Source organism: Choloepus didactylus, chromosome 3 (assembly GCF_015220235.1).
Source record: "Choloepus didactylus isolate mChoDid1 chromosome 3, mChoDid1.pri, whole genome shotgun sequence".
Classification (NCBI taxonomy): Eukaryota; Metazoa; Chordata; class Mammalia; order Pilosa; family Megalonychidae; genus Choloepus; species Choloepus didactylus.
The window spans coordinates 150,935,711-150,957,157 of record NC_051309.1 but is presented as its reverse complement, the minus strand read 5'-3'; the positions used below and the strand labels follow the sequence as shown (position 1 = coordinate 150,957,157).

At 34.6% G+C, this 21,447-nt stretch overlaps 1 long non-coding RNA gene across 1 annotated transcript in view; it reads left to right on the top strand.

Annotated features, from left to right (window-relative positions):
- LOC119528847 overlaps positions 1-20,940 on the top strand; it is a 68,516-nt gene extending 47,576 nt beyond the window's left edge. The window contains exons 2-3 of the long non-coding RNA XR_005215771.1: positions 11,100-11,225; positions 20,535-20,940. This is a non-coding gene — a long non-coding RNA (uncharacterized LOC119528847). The remainder of the gene's footprint in view (positions 1-11,099; positions 11,226-20,534) is intronic.
- Positions 20,941-21,447: the final 507 nt, after the last annotated feature.

Here is a 21,447-nt window from a genome sequence, read left to right as displayed (position 1 = left end):
AATATAATATCCATGGAGTATAAAATTATGCTGTTTGTGGACATAATAATGACCCCTAAGAGGTCATTCCCTTACCTGTAATATGTAAATATCTTAAGTTACATTGCATGCAGGAATTAAGGTTGCAGATAGAGTTATGGTTACTATACAGCAGATAGAGGGACTATGCTGTATTATCCTGGTGGACCCAATGTATTCACAGGCATCCTTAGTGTCAGAGGGAGGCAGAGGAGGTCAGAGTCCATTGTGTCCAATGAGAAGTCAGTCATCATTTTTATTGTTGATTCTTTGTATGTAATGTCTTTTTTACTCAGGTTTTTAAAAAGATTTTTTCTTTGTCTTTAGTGTTCAGCAGTTTGATATGATATGCTCGGGTGTGCAGTTTGTCTTTACCTTTCTTGATGTAACTGAGATTCTTGGATCTGAGGGTTGTTGTTTTCCATCACATTTTGACAGTTTGGCCAGTATTTCTTTAAATTCCTGCCATATTCTCTCCATCCTCTGTTTCTGGATTCCAACAACATGAATATCAAACTACTTGTTACTGTCTCACAGGTTATTAAGGTTATGTTCAATTATGATTATGATTATGATTATTACTATTACTATTCCATATGCTTAAGTTTGGATAATTTTTCTTTATATGTCTGCAAGTTCATTGATCTTTTCTTCTGTAGAGTCTAATCTACTATTGGTCCATTTAATGATTTTTTATTTTAGATATTGTATTTTAATTCTGTGATTTCTGGTTTTAAAATCTTTTATCTCTTCTGTAATTTCTCATAGCTTAATCTATTATATCTTTGATTTTCCTGTATATTTTTAAGAAATTTATAATAGTTATAATAGCTAATTCCAGTATCTAGTTCCTCTGCAGGTCAGTCTTTCTTCATAATGGGTCATATTTTCCTGCTTCTTTGCATGGCTAAAATATCAAATTCTCCACTAGAAACTGTGATGGTATGCTGCAAAGATTTTATGTTATATTATTTTCTTCTAAAGAAGATTGATTTCATCCTATAGGCATTTGGTTTTGGTTTTAGGGTTCATTAGTGCAGGCCAATTTCAGTTTTGCACCTTAACATGGGGTGGCCCTGAGTTATATATTGTTTTCTCTTAACTCTGTTTTTTGGGGGGTTTACTGTTGAATACTCACGTTGTTTACCAAGCTTCCCTAATTTGGTGGGACTTGTGAGGTCTCCAAACTACCTCCTCCATACTGGGTGGATACTGCTTTCAGCTGGATTCTTCGCTGTCTCTGCACATGCACAGTTTGAGTCAGTCAAAAATTTGAGGGGAATTTACATGCTGATTTTAGGGTTCTTCACTCTGTGGGTCTCTGCTTTCCAAGATTTTCCCTTGCGATTTTCACTTCTGGTAGCAAACATATCCAACTTCTGACTTCTGAGCCCTCCGAGAATGCTTTGTGCTCGAGCTCTCACTTCCACAAGCCATCAAGCCAGGAGTGCCTGAAGAGTTCTGGGTCCCAACCAGTGTGCTGCTTCTTTGTCAAGAGCCATATCCTCTAAGGTTTCTGCTACACTTTGGCCACTGTCCAGTAACTTTCAACAGCTGTTTTTATATTTTTTTTTCCAAAGTTTTAACTGACATTGTAAGGACTATTAGTATGAGATAAGCTACTACACTGTTACTGGAATGGAATTTCTAAACAATTTTTTTGATTAGGAAAGAATTACATGGTTCAAGAATCACTTTATTAAGTATAATAACTTAAAACATTATTTAAAAATCAAATCTACCCTTAATATATAAGGGTTTGTTACAAAGTGAGAATATTCTGTGGTAGTGGAAGAAGGTCAATATATGCTGGTGAAGAAGGCATTCTAAAAAATCATTTGAAAAACCAACCATTTTCTGACAGAATATATGTGGCTATATATGCTTTTGAATTAGTTCAGGTCTTACAGCCTCAACTATGTTTTAAATTCTTGAAAGTAAGGGCTATATCTTAGTCTATACTTCTGGATCGTGCACGCACATTTATTTAGTAATGTTTCATTGTAACGCTTCTCTTATACATATGGTTTTCTTTTCTTTTTGCCTTGCACATATATTCACATTCAAGAACAACAGTTTTTACCTACACTGTCTGGCTATAAAATAAGTTTTTTCTCATCCTTCTGTTGTGTTATGATATCCTATGTGAATATTATTGTTTAGGCATATTAATGCTTAATGAATTATGAAACACCATTTTATAATTGGCTCTTTTCATACCTAGTAATTGTTATGCCAGCACAACTCATCTTAAATTTCCTCACAAGTCCTTGACAATTAGTTTCATTTATTTCCATCCAGCCTCCTTAAGAAACTTGAAGAAAATTTTTGGTTGCATGAGTGAGTCAAATAGTTTGATATTTATTTTCAAATAGAGCCTTTTCTCCAAGTTAATTTTAATTCTTGGATGCAAATAAGTGCTTAAAATATTAAACAGTTGGGTATTCAATGATTAAGTCAAATATTTATGATAAGGTTCACAAGGGGCACTGTAGATTCAGGTAAGATTTAGTTCTTTGTCACTGGCTTTTCTTTCCTTAGTGCCTTTGTGTTCATGTGTTTCGATTTCCATCCCCTAGGGGATCTCTTTCTGTTGGACATGTTTATCTTTTCTTTCCTTTGGTCACATTATTCCCCCTTTCCCCTATCCACAGGAATCTGTTATTTCCAAGCAATAAACTTACTCATTGAAGGAGCATTACTATAGACTGTGCTACTTTTTAAAAAGATACCAGCACAGCACAATTTTCCTGTTCTTTTATTCCTCAGATGTTCTGTTATATTGGATTCTATATTAGGTGCAGAGAACATGATATAAAAACTAATCACTGATATCTGGGGTTACCAGATTTAGCAAATAAAAATACAAAACATCCAACAAAATTGAAATCTCTGATATACAACATTTTTAGCATAAGTAATGTCCATGTAATATTTGGCACAAACTTACAGTAAAAAAAAAAAAAATTCTTTATCTGAACTTAAAATTTAACTGGGGGTCCTATATTTCATCTGACAACCCTACTATCAATCTCAAGATAAAGGTAATTTTAGTTTCTCTTGAGATTAATGATTTTCTACCAATTTATGAGTTCTGAATTCCAAAGTGCTTCTCATGGAAAATAATGTTCATACATGAAGACTTTTTTCTGAATGGCTCCATAGTTAACATTTTCAAATACCAGTGATAAATGGTCAATATAATATTTCTTGAGATTTCTCAGTGAATAAACACACATTTCAAAATTCCTAAAAAATTACCATTCAGATATGCTTTTAAGATGTATGTTAAAATGAAGAAATAAAGAAATGTGAAAGTATAATTCTCACCTAGATTATACTGAATTTCCCTTAAACTATGTAGAAATATGTTTCTGTTTGGTAAAAATCAAAATAAAATTCTATAAAATTTTATAGGATTTCATTGTTTTTAGGCAAAAAACCTTTTCTCTGTATCATAAAAATTAGAGCCTACATGCACATCAATTTTGAAACAGCTTTTATCCAAATTTATCTTTTTGGAGATAAAAATAAAGACTTTCATAGCTCATTCCATGTATGCCATACATGTGCAGCCTAAAGCACAATTTTACAGCTGAATTTTAAGCCCCTGTGAAATGGGGTTTCTAATGGAAATGCTGACAAACTGCTGGCTGCAGGGACACCAGCAGGTACCATTATAATAAATGGGTCTGAGGGAGACTTGATACAGGCCCACAGGTAATTAATGGCAAAAGTAAAATAAAATACAGGCGTACCATCCCACTGAGAATATGACGCAATGGAAGAAAGTTGTAATAAAACACAAAGAATGTCATTTAGCAAAGAACTGTGAGGAAAGACCAGTAAAATAAATCATGAACAAGACTGTAGCTGTAAGCAATCACTGCATATTTCTTTATAATTAGGATTTTTTAAAAAAACACTATAAAATCATTTTCGGCTAAGCAAAATTACTCTGTTTAATGGATTGAGAAGGCAATGAAATATAAACTGAACTACTCAAGTAAGCTAATAATATCCAGGGCTTTCTAGTTGGCAAGTCCAGTTATAAGAAATCCAAGAATATGACTTCATATTACAGAGGAACTGATTGTAAAATATATTTTTAGAACACAGAATGTGCTTTCTCTCTCCCTCCCGATTTTTTTATTTAGTCTCTTGCTGCATTTTTGTTCACCTCTGAAGACAGAGGAGGCCCTAAGAACTTTTGGTCATAATGCTGCTTGACGTAGAAACCTGCAGTAATTGTCTGTTCATTTTATTTCTCATCGGAGGAAATTAATGTCATCATAGGCATCTGAAATCAACCTTTATTTCATGTGTAGGTAAGAGTTTTGCTCAGCCATTGTCTTCCAGAAAGAGTCAGTGCCTGTAGGTGACTATTCCTTTGTAAACCAAAATGTGTCCTGGAAGACAGGGCTCGAATATTAAGACACTGCCGTATAGTTGGGTGTACGTGGGGCAGAGGGGAGTTAAAAAAGAAAGAAAGAAAGAAGGAAAGAAAAGTTACTATGACACATTATTGGCATGAAAATTTTAAGAGATTTCCATCAATCCTCTGTTTTGCATCCTGGTCTCAGGGTGGCAATAACTTAATCCTGTATGTTAGATGGGATGACTGAGTCCCAAAAAGTCTGAATGGCTTGCCAAGGTCTCATAGCCAAGACACTGGATACGTAAGGACAAATAGCAACCACTACCTCCTGCTGAAGTTTTTCCATTTAGCATATTGTTCTTGTAATTTCAGAAAGGAGTAAAAAATTTTGACTAAGTTACAGGTATTTTTGGTTGCTTTACAAGCATAGATTTGGGCTGACTTTTTCACACATACTGGTTTCTGCCCAGAATATCTACATAGACACTGAGTTAGTTTTTTATCTCTAAAAGCTTCATCAGTAACAATCAACCAGTTGTTTTCTCATCACTTACTTGTTGGAAAAAAAACAGTTCACCTAGTAGAATTACTAATGATGTGCCTTTTTTTCTAGTAAAAATTTGTAAAAATATCCAAAGTATATGTTTTTTTTAATTGGTCCTTTTTTTTCTCTCTTTTTAAGTTTGAATTGTACAAGCTGCCATCTTGATAAGTCAGACTCTCAATGAAGAGGAGAATATCAAGTAAAAAATGCTTTTTTTTAATTTTTCTTATTATGAAGAATATTTTAAAATATATTTTACTTTCATATCTGACCTTGTATGGAAGTAAGGAAACTCCTTTAGGGTTACAAATGAATTAAAAGCCAGGATCTGGTGAGATAAGCAGGTGAGATGAGAGAATGTACAATCTCCAGTTGGTCACTTTGCCCTTCTGTTTTCACAGCCACACAGCTGCATGGGGTGCAGATTACAGGAGGCAAAGTGTAGCTCTACCCAAGACAAACTATCTGCTAAGAGACATGCAATAAGGCCCAAAGGACTATACCCTCAGTGAAAGGGTGGCCCCCTCTATAGAGAGCAGAGGGGAATCTGGGCAATCTTTCCCAAGAGGAAGAAAATTATTTCCCATGAAAATTCAGAACCACAAGGCAGCCTTCATGGGAATGTGTGGCCCATGCTCATACCGCCTTTGATCTCTGTTATACACATTAAAAGTATTAACTATGTAGGCAGAGGATTTCCTCTACTGGACTTCCTGTATCTCCAGGTTTTTGTTTCTTAACATCAGGATGCTTTCATTGGTGTCTTCAATCAATTAACTAAGTTTGAGTTCTCAAGAGATTATCAACTCATAGCTAATAATTTGGTTTCCTATTATTTTTAAAAAGAATATTCACTTTGTGTTTCTTACTGATAGAAATCAATGTGAGAGAAATCCTTTCAATTAGATTTTCATGTTTGAGAAGAAGTTCTGTGCATAAAAAGATTATTTGCAAGGGAGGAGCATAGAGGGAGGAGCATAAGATGGTGGCACAGAGAGGAGTGGAAGACTGTTAGTCCCCCCCCAGAATAATTCATAAATGACCAAAAAACTAGTAAATAACCTGGAATAACTGTGGGGAGACAAATGTGACTGTCCAGTCATCATCCACCAACCTGAACTGGGAGGAATGCCTGAGATCACAGCATAAAATCTGTAAGTAAAAACTGAGGACCCACGCTGAGAGCCAAGAGCCGAGAGCCCCTCCCTCACAGAAGCCTTGTGGTGCTAGAGAGCAGCACTCTCTCAGCCCAGCTCCAACTGGGGTTTTAATGTTAACTTCTCAATACAGACAGCAAATCCTCAACAAGCAGACAGAGGCTTTTGGTGACAACTGACCTTGGGAGAGTCAGGGGACATATCTGTCTCAGGGCAGGGAGCCCAGAGGATCGGGTGCTATCTCTGGCTGACGGGTGAACCTGGGAGCTTTCTCTCCCTTTCTCTCTCTGTGGAGAAAACCTCAGTCATTTTCAGCCTGCAGCACCTTGCAGTAAAGACAGCCTCAGCCATTTTAAAATCAGAACACTTTGATCAGCAGAGTCAGAGAAACAAAGAACTTATTGATATTCAGATGACCTCTCTGGAGGGGGCATAGCTTCCCAAGAGGAAAGGGAGGGGCCAAGCTCTACTGCCTGCCTTACCAGAACCAGACCCCAAAGCCTGGGGGAGGTGAGCCACAGGCCACACCCTCTTACACCAGCTGGTGACAGGCTGACAGGTGCAACTGCTGGGCAGAAAAGCACAGGTATATCAATCCTCTAAGAAAAACCATCAGGGAAACCAGATACTGAATATTTCCTCTTTCTGTGATCTGAGCCTGTTCTCATTTGGGAAGACCTGATTGGGGTGGCCTAGGAGGTCAGATGCCTAGACAACAGAAAACTACAACCTACACTAAGAAAATTGAAGCTATGGACCAGTCAAAGGAACAAACATACACTTCAACTGAGATACAGGAATTTAAACATCTAATGCTAAACCAATTCAAAAAGTTTAGAGAGGATTTCACAAAAGAGATAGAGGATGTAAAGAAAACACTGGGCATACATAAGGCAGAAATTGAAAGTTCAAAAAAACAACTAGTAGAATCTATGGAAATGAAAGGCACAACACAGGAGATGAAAGACACAATGAAAACATACAACAGCAGATCTCAAGAGACAGAAGAAAACACTCAAGAACTGGAGAACAAAACACTTGAAAGCCTACATGCAAAGGAGCAGATGGAGAAAAGAATGAAAAAATATGAGCAACATCTCCAGGAACTTAAGGATGAAACAAAGTATAAGAATGTACATATCATTGGTCTTCCAGAAGGAGAAGAGAAGGGAAAAGGGGTAGAGGCAATAATAGAGGAAACAATCAATGAAAATTTCCCATCTCTTATGAAAGACAAAAATTACAGATCCAAGAAGCACAGCGTACTCCAAACAGAATAGATCTGAATAGGCCTATGCCAACACACTTAATAATCAGATTATCAAACGTCAAAGACAGAGAATCCTGAAAGCAGCAAGTGAAAAGCAATCCATCACATACAAAGGAAGCTTAATAAGACTATCTGCGGATCTCTCAGCAGAAACCATAGAGGCAAGAAAGAAGTGGTGTGATATATTTAAGATACTGAAAGAGAAAAACCACCAACCAAGAATCCTATATCCAGCAAAGCTGTCCTTCAAATATGAGGGAGAGCTCAAAATATTTTCTGACAAACAGACAATGAGAAACTTTGTGAGCAAGACACCCGTCCTACAGGAAATACTAAAGACAACACTGCAGAGTGATAGGAGAAGATGGGAGTGTGTGGTTTGGAACATAATTTTGGGAGATGGTAGCACAGCAATGTAAGTACACTGAACAAAGATAGCTATGTATATGGTTGAGAGAGGAAGGTTGGGAGCATGTGAGACACCAGAAGAAAGGAGGAAAGATAAAGAACAGGACTGTGTAAGTTGGTGAAATCAAGAGTTTTCAACAGTTGTGATAAAATGTGCAAATATGTTCTTTTATGACTGAGAACAAGCAAATGTCAACCTTGCAAGGTGTCAAAAATGGGAAGGCACTGGGGGAGGGATGCAATCAACATAAACTAGAGACTGTTACTAACACTATCATTGTATTATGCTTCCTTTGATGTAACAAAGGCAATATACCAAGGTAAATGCAGATAAGAGAGGGGGATAGGGGAGGCATGTTAGACACTTGACATTGGTGGTGTTGTCTGACTCTTTACTCTACTTTGATTTAAAAGATTACTTTTCCTTTTGCTACTTCCTAGCTGTCATTTTTTTTCCCTCTTTCTTTTTCCTCTCTACCTTCTTTGACTCTCCCTCCTGCCTTGTGGAAGAAATGTAGATGTCCTTATACAGATAGTGGTGAAGGTGGTGAACACATAAATATGTGACAATACATAGAACCATTGATTGTTTACTTAGAATGGAATGTATGGTGAGTGAACAAAACCATCTTAAAAAATAAATGGGTTGATGACAAAACCTCGAGGGCAATAAACTGAGTGAAATAAGCCAGACACATAAGGACAAATATTGCAGGGTCTCACTGATATGAACTAATTATAATATGTAAACTCATAGACATGAAATGTAAGGTACCAAAATATAGGATGAGGCTTAAGAATGGGGAGCGGTTGCTTAGTATGAAGAGAAGGTTCAACTGGGATGAACTTAAATGTTTGAAAATGAACAGTGGTGTCCGTAGCAAGATGTGAGAATAACTAACAGTGCTGAATGGTGAGTGAATGAGGTGGAAAGGGGAAGCTCAGAGTCATATATGTCACCAGAAGGAAAGTTGGAGGTCAAAAGATGGGAATGTATAAAACTGAATCCTGTGGTGGGCAATGTCCATAATTAACTGTACAAATATTAGAAACCTCTTCCATGAACCAGAAAAAATGTATGACAATACAACTAGAAGTTAATAATAGAGAGGCATATAGGGAAGAAATATATACCTATTGCAAACTATATACTACAGTTAGTAGTATTTCAACATTCTTTCATAAACAGTAACAAATGTACTATACCAACACTACGAGTCAATAATTGAGGGGTGTTGGTTAGGGATATGGGAGAATTCGAGTTTCCTTTTTTTTTTTTTTTTTTTTCTTTTTTCATCTTTCACTTTATTTCTTGTCTGGAGTAATGAAAAGATTCTAAAAATTGAACAAAAATTAAGTGTGGTGATGGATGCACAGTTGTATGAGGGTACCAGGGGCAACTGATAGTACACTTTGGATCTTTGGATAATTGTATGGTATCTGAACAATCCCAATAAAAATTAAAAGAAAAAAAAAGAGAATTTTTTTTGCAATTACCTGTGTTTAAATTAATAGTCACCTTTAAAGCTGCAGATTTTAATAACTACTTTGATCAAGTTTGATTATGACATATAACTTTCATTTTTAATGTATAAATCTGGTAACTTTTATGCAAATATTAAAAAATATTTTCAGTTATTCCTTGATCATTGTTAAACTAACTCAATTATTTTGAAGGATTAAAATCTTCTTAAATGTATAGCACCACTAACATAATTGATTAAATTTATCAATACATTTCCAACTGTAGTCACAGATTTAGTATATCTGAATTTCTCAATGTTTTCCATAACAAAAGAGCAATACAAATCTGACAAATAAAATCTACTTAAACACTTAAATCCCACTTACAAGTTAATGTCTAAATTCATTGATATAATTAATATTATTTCATCAATCCAAGCACAGTTCGAAAACTTAAGCTAATTTTCCTATACATTATTAATTAAATCAGAAGTGTATTTATGATAAGTTTTCATGTATGTCGCATTCTTTTAAATATTTCAAATGTTTATGTTACAAACAAATTTATCACTATGATAGAAAACCTTTTACTAAGTTTAATATGAAAGTATTAATACTATTGATCTGATTTCCTTTACCATTTTAATATTTATTTCTATACTGTCTGAGATTAAAAACTGATTTATAAAACAACTAAGGGGGTTAGAATTAGGATCTCAGATTGGCAAAAGTCTTTTGGTCTCATATTTGGTGCCAAAATACAGTTACAGATGTGTGTTATGGCCCAAGATTCTGGGTAGGCATGTGAGATCTTGGCTCAATGACCAGAATAACTGAATTTGAACTGTAGGTTAATATGGCTATTCTTGGTGTATAATTCTGACTGGATTGGAAGGTTTGAGGAAGGGTGTAAACTGCAAAGTCATGCTTTTCATCTTGGATTTTGTATTCAAATTTTTCAACTTAATGCATACAGTGTTGCCCAGATAACTTTCTAGAATCTTCCTCATCAAATTTTGACTTGAACCTCTTTGGATTTTTTTTTAATCCATTTTTTCATTGTGAACTTCAACTTATATATAACAGTGATAACTTTCAAAGCATGATTCAACAAGTAGTTAGAGAACAAATTTCAAAGAATATTATGGGTCACAACTAGGAAGTTGACATTAATACAATACACAAACCTTATTAATATTTTAATGCATTTATTTCTGTGTGTGCATTTAGTTCTATGCAAATTTATCACATGGATAGTTTCATTTATTCACTAATACAGTCAAGATAAAAGTACCATCACCACTAGAATCCCTAGAGCTGCCCTTTTGTAATCACACCTTCTCTTCTTTCCATTCCTAAGCCCTGGCAACCAATAATCTGTCTAGCCAACTCTTCAATTTTGTCATATCAATTATATTATATGAAAGGATTCATACAGTGTTAACCTCTTGCAATTGGCTTTTTTTCCATTCAGCATAATTCCCTTGAGATTTGCCATAGTTGTTGCATGTATCAGTAGCTTGTGCTTAAAAAAAAAACAACAGAGACATTTTGAATTGGATTATTTGAATAATTTTATGTTCACTTGCAGCATTCAATCAATCTCTCCTTTCTTCTCTCTCTCTTTCCTTCTGTTTCTTTCATAAATTTTTAAATTTTAGAATTATTTCAGATTTATGGAATAATTTCAAAGATAGAACAGAGTTCCCATATACCCCACACCCAATTTCCTCTATTATTAATAGATATATAGTACATTTGTCATAATTAATGAACCATTATTGACACATTATTATTAACTAAAATCCAAATTTATTCAGATTTCCTCAGTGTTTATGTAATACCCTTTTTCTCTTCCAGGATCCCATCCAGGACACCACAATATAGTGAGCTGTCATGTCTCCTTAGGCTCCTCTTGGCTGTGACAACTTCTCAGACTTCCCTTGTTTTTGACAGCCTTGATGTTTTGAGGAAAGTACCAGGCAGGTATTTTGTAGAATGTCCCTTGGCTGGGATTTTTCTGATGTTTTTCAATGATTAGACTAGGGTTATGGATTTTGGGGAGAAAGACCAGAGACAGAATGTGCTATTCTCATCACATCATATCAAGGGTACGTGCCATCAACATGACTTATCATTATTCATGTTTACCTTGATCACCTGACTGGGTAGTGTTTGTCAGGTGTCTCCACTTTGCCTTCACCCCTCTCATGTCTATTTTGTACTCTTTGGAAGGAAGTCTTTATATCCAGCCCACACTTCAAGATTGGGAAATTAAATTATTTGGAATTCTTTTTTGCAGTGGTGATTTGTCTCTTCTCCCTTATTTATTTTTATTCAATCATTTGCTTATATCAGTATTGATTCATGGATGTTTATTTTATTCTTTAGATTATAAACTAATAGAACTTTATTTATTTATTTAATTTGCAACACCAACATGTAATTTATTTTTTAAAAAATTGATAAATTGGACAATTAAAATTAAGAACTTTTGCTCTTTGAAAGACACTGTTAAGAGAATGAAAAGACAAGCCACAGATTGGAAGATAATGTTTGCAAATCAGTTATCTGGTAAAAGTTATATAAAGAACTCTCAAAATAACAATATAGAAACAACCCAATTTTTTTAAATGAACAAAATATTTGAATATATTTCACCAAAGATCAAAAGATATTCAACATCGTTATTCATTAGGAAAATACAATTTAAAGTCACAGTGAGATGCCACTGTACATCTATTAGAATGGGTAAAATTAAAGACTGACCATACCAACCAACCGAGTGTTTCCAAGTATTTGGAGGAACTGTAACTCTCACACCCTGCTGGTCAGAATGCAAAATGGTACAAACAATTTGGAAAATAGTTTGGCAAATTTTAAAAAAGGTAAACCTGTATGTATTGTATAACACAACCATTCCACTGCTAGATATTTCCTCAAGAGAAATGAAATCCTACATCCACACAAAGACTTGCATAAGATGTTTATGGAGTCTTTATTTATAATAGCCCCATGCTGGAAACAACTCAAATGCCCATCAGCAATATAAAGGAACAACATGGATGAATTTCCAAATAATTACACTGTGAAAGAAGCCAGACAAAAATATTATGTATTACTGATTCCATTTACATAAAAGTCTAGAAAATGCAAACTAATCTATATTGACAGAAGGCAGATCACTGGTTTGGGATGGGGAGGTGGAAAGGGACAGAGGGGAGGGATTACTAAGAAACAAGGAAATTTTTGAGGTGTTCTTTATCTTGATTAGGTTGAAGTTTCGTATGTTTATACATATATCAACAAGTCAACATATCACGTTCCCCACTGTAACTATATGCAGTTAATTGTACATCAGTTATACCTCAGTAATACTGCCTGATTGTTTATTATTAACCGATACAGCAGAGATCCAATTAGCAAAATTCAAAATATGGAAACTTTACAGGATAGCAATCTGGTGTCTTTCGAAAATAACTGGTGAGCAAAAAAGAGGAAGAGAAAGTGATAGATTAAAAGAGATTTAAGACACATATAAATCTATTGCAACATGTTGGCTTTGTTTGGATCTTGAGCTAAAGAAACCAAATAAAAAGAAAACAAATTATGAGATAACCAGGGAAATTTCAAAGCTGATTGGATAGTTGACAATATTAAGACTTTATTTATTTTTTTGCTCTAACTGTTCCAGCTTTGGCCTTTGGAGCACTTTCAGTTCACTCCTCTATCCCTTTGACATACCCTATAATTGTGGGTTTTGTTTGTTTTTTTAAGCACTTCCTTACATTTCCACACTTCAAAAGGCTTTAGGTTCATCTTGTATATTTTCTGCCGCAGTCCTACATGAGTTTCTACCTTTTTGTTGCTAAGTAGTATTCCATGGTATGGATGTATACAGTTTGTTTCACCATGATTCACTGAAGGACATATGGGTGCAAAAAAAAGTCAATGGAGAAAGAACAGCCTTTTCAACAAATGTGCCGGAGTAATTGATTATCCATTATCCATAATCAAAAAAGACATGAACCTTGATCTAAATCTTACACCTTATACAACAATTAACTCAAAATGGATCACAACCTTACATATCAAATGTAAAACCATAAAACTTGTAGGAAAAGACAGTACAAAATTTTCCAGGAAAATGCAGATTGAAACCACAAAGTAATATCTCTACATTTCATTCAGAATGAGGAAAACTAAAAATAGTTACAGCACCAAATGCTGACAAAGATGCAGAGAACATGGATCACCCATAGATTGCCAGTGGTGACTTAAAATGGTACAGCCGCTTTGGAAAACAGTTTGGCAGTTCCTCAAAAAACCTAACATGCAATTACATATCACCCAGCAATTGCACTCGTGGGCATTTATCCCAGAGAAACGAAAACTTTTGTTCACACAAAAATCTGTCCATGCATATTCATAGAAGCTTTATTCATAATCGCCAAAAACAGAATTGCTATTTTACATAGCATAAAATCCTGGATTGTAGAAATGAGTCTTGGAAATGACAGGTGCCAGTGGATTTTCACTCTCTGTACCCAGAAATTTTAGCATGGAAGAAAAATTAATATTATTTTTGGTAATAAAGTATGATTTCATGCATTCACTTTAAACCAGCGCTTCTGAAATTATTGAGAAACGCCAATATTTTAATTGTCAGTTATTGCAAACAAATATTTTTATGAAAAATAAAATAAACCAAAGATACAGAAAGTATTAGCTTCATTTATGTAATATTAGATTCAATGCACATAAAATTACATTTTAATAAATGTAATTAATACAGGTAAAACACAGGAAAAAGATGAAAATTACAGAAGTTGTATAGATTTTTAATTGAAAGAATGCTTATAGCTGATTAACATGGAGGATCACTATTACACTTGTAATTCCTTCCTTCCATAATTGCACCTAAGCAAAAATTTATAAAGAAAATAGCAATTCCTCCTATGAAATGCTTAGATGAGAACTTTGAGAGAAAATCCTGTATAGCAGTATTTCAAGTTTTAAATATGACACAGTGTAACTTCTTGCTTCATAACTCATGTAATGCAAAGTTTTTGTAAGTGTTGTTTTAATAGCACTGACAGTAGAGAAACAATCTCACAGTGGGATGTTGATGGGAATACAAGAAGAGATTTTAAAGCAATTTCAGAAAGCTCGAGATATTATTGTTATTTTTTTTCCAAAATGGGGCAAGTGATGCCATATTTTCAAAACCCATCTTAAATCCTTTAGCAGTAGTCATTTCCAACAATTTATCCTTTAAAACTATATTTAAATTTAAATTACCTATAGATGAAATAAGTGGATTCTGGATCCCTTATGAGTGGATCTTCTTTTGATGAAATAAAATTTAAAATTGTCAATGACAGCTTTCATAAGCTGCAGTATCATCTACTCCATTTGCATTCTTTATTTCACTGACAATTGATGGGAATCTCTGTTCTTCTACAATTCTAACTTCCGTTTTAGTACTTCAATATTAACTGCACTAAAAAAAAATATGTGACACATTCCTTCCTCGCATGGAAGTATTAAAATAATTTTAAAAATACCTAAGATATCACACAAATAAGTAAAGTGCTGCTGACCAAGTAACATGTTTATTAATTTGGACAAAACTTATTTGTTTTCAGACATGCTAAGAACCTTTTTTATTTGTGTTAAAATTGAATGATTTATTTCCAGATATGTTAAGAATTCCATGATTCAAACATTCTCCTTCGAATTTTTCTCAATAACCATTATATCCCAGCATGCAACCAAAAGTCATTTATGAACAGTTTCCATATTACCACATAATAAAGAGCATAATCTTTAATTTCATGTATTAGACTTCATATAATTCACATTTTTTAACTATGCTACAAAACACCTGTTAAATTTAGGTGACCTTCATCAGAATCTCCTGATGAAGGAAGCAATGTTTCGATTTACATTCTGTTGCAAACTCCTTAATCTGAGTGTATACTAGTAAGTATTTTTCTGTCCTGTAGCTGAACCATCACAAGCGACTCTTATCTAAAACTTAAACTCCAAGCCACATTTACTGACTATAACATACTTGAGTATCACAACAATGTCACATTGCTCTACAAGAGTCTAATGCTTATTCTCATTTCTGAATTTAGCTTGTAGATGTGATTGATCAATTGATTGATTGATCAGACCAGCACTGGTCTGTGGTAGACACTAGGAGTAATACTGCTTTACACTCTCTTTCAGCCTAACGATTATGCTCTCATGTGCCTACTAAGAGTTAAAGACTAAACTATTTTACTTGTGTTTCTCAACAAGAATGGCCAGTTGCCATTCTTGGGTAGCCAGGAATATTAGATTATGAAAATATATGGTTATGTGAGTCTAGACTTTCTAAGATATGTAGTTTGAGAGAAAATGCCTTCTTCATTTTTCAACACAATGAAAGTTTTATTAGAAAAGTATACCTCAAACTCCACCACCCATCAAGTAGTTCTCCCTTTAATTTGCAAAATGAATAACTTGTCTGGAGATAACTAGAGATATTTCCCTAAAATTTCAGATTTCAAATATCCTGGCTTAGCTTTTTTTTGGTTTTTATGTTAGTCTATCTTGCCAGTGTCAATGTTTCTATCACGTTCCACTGATATGAAATAAAAATGATACAAATGTCATCTGTTAGATGTGATCCTTTTATTTGCTGTTGTTATTCTCACATCTGACACAACTTTCTTTGCCCAGGAAATAGAATCTCTTTTCAATTTAGTTTCGATCAAGTAAAAACAGGTTATACTACAGAATAAATTCTATTGGTGTTCTTGGACAGAGGATAAGCTCTTAGTTTCAGACTTTTTTAAGGTTGGGATTATATTGAAAAATATAATTTTAATTTATTTTATGCAGACTTAGAATTATTAGAGCCACACTTAATGGTTTTTGGAACTATTACATGATTTTTTTGAGCACTGTAGTTTCATTTGTACACAGACTAAAAATAAAACCAACCTACAAACCATTCTCCAAATCTAATTTCTGAATTTTCTTCTTCCTACATAGCTAGAAAATATATTTTAAAAATGCATTTATGATCTATCCAGCATACAAAGAAAAGTATCATTGGCTAGCTTTTAAGAATTACATTACTTGATTTGGAGAGTGACACACAACAGTCAACTGCTTAACTGAGGAAAGTGTGATAGCTTACTGTCAATCAGGATATACCAATAGTATATTCGAGCATCATAAATATCAATGCCAACATGGTTAAAATCATACCGATTACATTTCACATGGAAATGTGAGTTCCTCACATTGAAATGTTACTTATTTGCCTCTTGGAAAGACATATTTGTTGGTAAAAGGGAAAACTAGCTGTAAGGGTATAACATCAGAATTTGAAGTCTCTCTTAGTTTAAATTTATTCTGTGAAAAACTTTTGCTTAGGCATGTGGATGGCTAAAGGTGCTACTGTCATTAAAACAGAGTCACTTCCAAAATTGCTATGTCTAGAGATGATTTTCTGTGATAATGTCTTAGGCTTTCAGTTACATGGCCTGTTTTTGAGAGTAATAACATTTCTTTGTCTCTTTGCAAAACTCAAAGATTTTGCTAAAATGATTGAGTGGATGATTGCCTCCCAACCCCATATTCATTCAGCTGCAGTCACTGTCTTTTCCAAAGTGTGATGTGTTGCTTCAGGCTGTACCCCAGTAAGTTACTCACATACCTTTATATGTGCTTGCCTCCCATCAGTTCATTGAATACCACGTATCTGTTCCTCATTGATTCTTTTCACACAACTAGCCTAGCAAATATGAATTCAAATGTGCAGAATTTCAATGCTGATGAATTAGCTATTCTGCAACACTAACACTTTGTTATTCACATTATTGTCTTTCCTTCTGTGATGGTTGGGTTCATGTGTCAACTTGGCTAGGTGACCCAGCTGTCTGGTCAAGCGGGCACTGGCCTGACGATTGCTGTGAGGATATTTGAGGCTGGTTAATAAACCAACGGGCTGGTTTGTTGGATCATCAGTCAATTGACTGCAGCTGACTGATGATTCATCAAGGGGAGTGCCTTCCACAATGAGAGAATGCAATTGGCTGGATTTGGTCCAGGTGATCAGTTGAAGGCTTATAAGCGGGACGGTTAGAGAATGTTCACTTCTTCTTCGGCTGCCCAGTGAAGCATTTCCTGGGGAGCTCGTCGAAGTTGCCGGTTCGTTTCCTGAGGAGTTGGTCGAAGTTGTCGGTTCGTTCCCCGAGGAGTTCATCGGACATCTTCCTTGGAGTTGACAGTTTGTTACATCTCTCATTGATTCTGTCTCCCTAGAGAACCCTAACTAATACACCTTCCATTTCATAATAACAGTATAAGGGTGGCAATATAATATTAGCTAGAATCTGAATAAAATTTCAGGCATATTAATATTCTATATCTCACTGGATTTGTACCCTGGCTCTTTAAAGCTTAACTTCTTCCAGAATTATATCCCTTGTTGATTTTATATAGCTATAGTATATATTATTTCTCTACTTGAAACTATCTTGCATTCCTATTTCTGACCTTTTTCAGAATCACTGCTGCTGGTCACCTCTGTGTAGATATGAGGGGCCATCTTTACTTCTCTCTATTTTTACTAAACATCCACACCCTGTCACTCACCTATTCTTTTTTTTACTTCTTCTGTGATGTTCCTCAAAATTGCTCTTTCCTTAGCATTACTGCATTTCTCCCGTGCAATGACACCCCATTTCACTCTGTAAAAGCTGATATCCTTAAGTGACCTGTAGTGCCCTGCGTGGCCTGGAGGCGTACCCCTTTTCTTTCTGATGTTACCGCTTCAGCCACAGGGCTCTTGCTATCCTTCAAACACTCCTGTGTACTCCCACCAAGCACTGGCTTTCCTGTCTACCTGGAAAGCTCTTCATCCAGATACGTCCATGGTTAATTCCACCACCTCCTTCAAGTTTTTGTTCAAAGGTCACTTTCTTCACGAAGTCTCCCTAAGCACCCTTTGCAATCTGCATCCACACCCAACTCCAGCCTCCCTTAATCTTCTCTCCCCCTTTCTTATGTTTTTTTTTCTTTTTGCCACAGCACTTCTAAATTTCTAAGATACTATATCATTTTCTTATTTATAAAGTTTAACATTGGTTCTCACCTTCACCCTCATCCCTGCTTTCCAAGCCAGAAAGTAAGTCCGTGAAGGCAGGGATTTTGTCTCTTTTATTCACTGGTATGTTTTGTTCACCAGCGTTTCGTCTACAGTGCCTAGCATACGCAAAGTACTCATTAAGTAAATGCTGAATAAATAAATGAATGGCCCGTGAGTAAATGAATGAATAAATTATAAAAATCCCTCAAAAGTAATTGCTAAGAGGTTAATTCTCTCCAAATTGATTAATGGATTAAACACAACCCCAAACTAAAATCAGGCAGATTTTGTATAGGAACTGGAAAGCTGAATCCAAAGTTCATATAGAAATTTGCAGTATCTAAAGTAGCCAAAATTACTTTGAAAAATAAAAACAGAATTGGAGGACCAAATCTCTCTGATTTCAAGACTTAAAGCTAGTCATCAAGATAGTTTCATATTGGCTTAAAAAGAGAAAAACAGATCAATGAAACAGAATAAAAAGTCTAGAAATAGAGACATATAAATAGGGACAACTGATTTTCAACAAGATGTAAAAACAATTCAGTGGAGAAAGGATAGACTTTTCAACAAATGTTACTTGCTTAATTGGATATCCATATAAGAAAAATGAACTTTGATCTATCTATTTGCTGTGCCATATACAAAAATTAACTCAAAATGGAGAATAGACCTAAATGTATGACTTCTGAAAGAAATCATAAAAGAAAAATCTTTGTGACCTTGGGTTAGGGAAAGATTTCCTAGACACAACACCAAAAGCAAGATCCATAAAATGAAATAAAATAAAAAATATAAATTGGGCTTCATTAAAATTTAAAACTTCTGCTCTTTGAAAGATAATATGCCAGGTGACTTTTAAGTTGAAAAATCTTATGGTCTTGGTTAGGCACATGTGTTTCGAGATACATTCCCAGAATTTTGCTGCAGTGTTTCCTTCCAGATCCCAACTGTGAGAGTAGAATATTCTATTTCTGTTCTAAATGCAGTAGTAAATAAATTAAACCAAATTCTTTTAAAGCTTTTGTATTGAGAAAGTTTCTAGTCATTAAAATTTGTAAAACTATGGACTCAACTAATTTAACTTAACAGCAATGATTCTCTGGTAGAACACTATAGAAAGTGAAAAATCTAATTTTATTAAAGGAGTAGATGTAATCAGAATGAAGTATTTTGGCAATGGTGTGCTTGATGTTGGTATATATCCAAAAGATTAGGCATAACTCAATTCAATCACTTTAGCACATGAATCAATAAAATACTGAACTTGAATGTGAGACATGAAAGTACATATTCCTTAATCAGGATGCATAAATTTGTAACTGAAATAAAGAACATGATTTCTGACCTTGAGAAATTTGCAATTTGATGGATACTCCAAACCTCTGAAGATGTACAGACCAAATAACTCAAAATATTACAAAAAAAGGTAAAGCCATTCACCCAACTGATCCTTGAAATGCCAATTTTCAGCACAGATCAATCAGCCATAAATATAGAGGGAAATAAAATGTCCTACTTTCCTTTGAAGGGTAAATGACTTGAAGGAACTTACACTTAGAAGGATTAACCAAATCAGTACTAAGTTTTAAATGACCTTAATTTGTTCAGTGAAGTTTGCCTTCCATTACAATCTGTTGACCATACTGAGCTCCCAAAGGCCAAGGGTTGATGGTACTCAACACATAGTGGATTTACATTAAATGTTTCTCGATTGATAACTGAGCGAATATATAATGCTATTAATTTAGAATTATGAAACATAATTTAACTACATAAAAATTTTTTTCATTGAAATTGGTTTTTGAAAAATATCTTTAAAACTTTGTCAAACTCTTAGGAAACATACAGGTGAATAAATTCTTCTTTCTACTCACTGATTTAAAAATAGGCTCATTATTAATCTCTTAATGTCTATTAACCTTACTGTTTTCTTATAAGACAGTAAAATCTGCTATTACAGATTGTCATGGATCCTTTTAACATGGGTTCTTTCCTTAGCAACACCCTGGCAACATGTTTATTTGCTAGATAACAGGCCAATAATTGTGGAATAAACTCAGTAAGTGTCTTCATGCTGGATTAATCCCATTTGCCCTTCCATGTCAGCTTTCATTCTTTTCTGTTCTGTTCTCTGTTCCCAGAAGGCTGAATTGAGTGGACAACAGCAAGAGCTTCCAATAGGGTTTGGACAACCTAAGCAGGAGATTGGAAGGAGGAGGAACGGGAGATGGAGCTATGGGGTTGTCTCAGGCTGGCTGTGTCTTTGGAAAGTAAAATACAGCTCCTCTCAAGACAGATCTTGTTTGCAACTGTAATGTCTTCTATAATTCAGGCCTAGCCATCAGGTAGCAACAAATGTTACTGGCCCTGGGGTCCTGTACTATCCCTAATGGATTCTCTACTGCATACCCTGCACACTTGTTTATAAATACCCTCTTTGTTAAACTGTTCTAGAATAACCCTAATGTCAGCGTTCAATCTGTTTTCTATTGGGACCTTTTAAAAAGAAGCTTTTGTGTGGTATATGTAAAAACTCTTCAATAAATAAAATGCATTATTTTCCTTGATTCAATATAGAGAGTATTTATTATTGATTTAGATGTTTTGGAGAATATTGATTACCTTCTCTGAATCCCCATGTTTATCTTAAGTTCTGGTTGTGGAGATATATAAGAAAACAAAGTATAATTACTGATTTAAATGAAATAAAACTAAGTACAGATGAAGACAATAACAAACTTGTCAAATAAGAAAACATAGACTTAATTGCTAAATGCAGTATTTGACAATCTCTGCAAATTTTAATTAATCTTAACAATGAAGGTAAATATTTCATAAATTATTAATTGTAATGTATTCAAATTGGAAATTATTGTCAATATTGTTCAAGAGGCCGTAATGATGATTCCCCAGTTACCTTAAGTAAGCCAAGTCTTCTCTGACCATCACGATGACACTGTCAGAATCATAATAGAAATGGGAGTCTCCTTCTTACTTTTATGCCCTAAACCACAGTATAAACTATCAACTTTCTCAAAGAATTTCCAACATGAT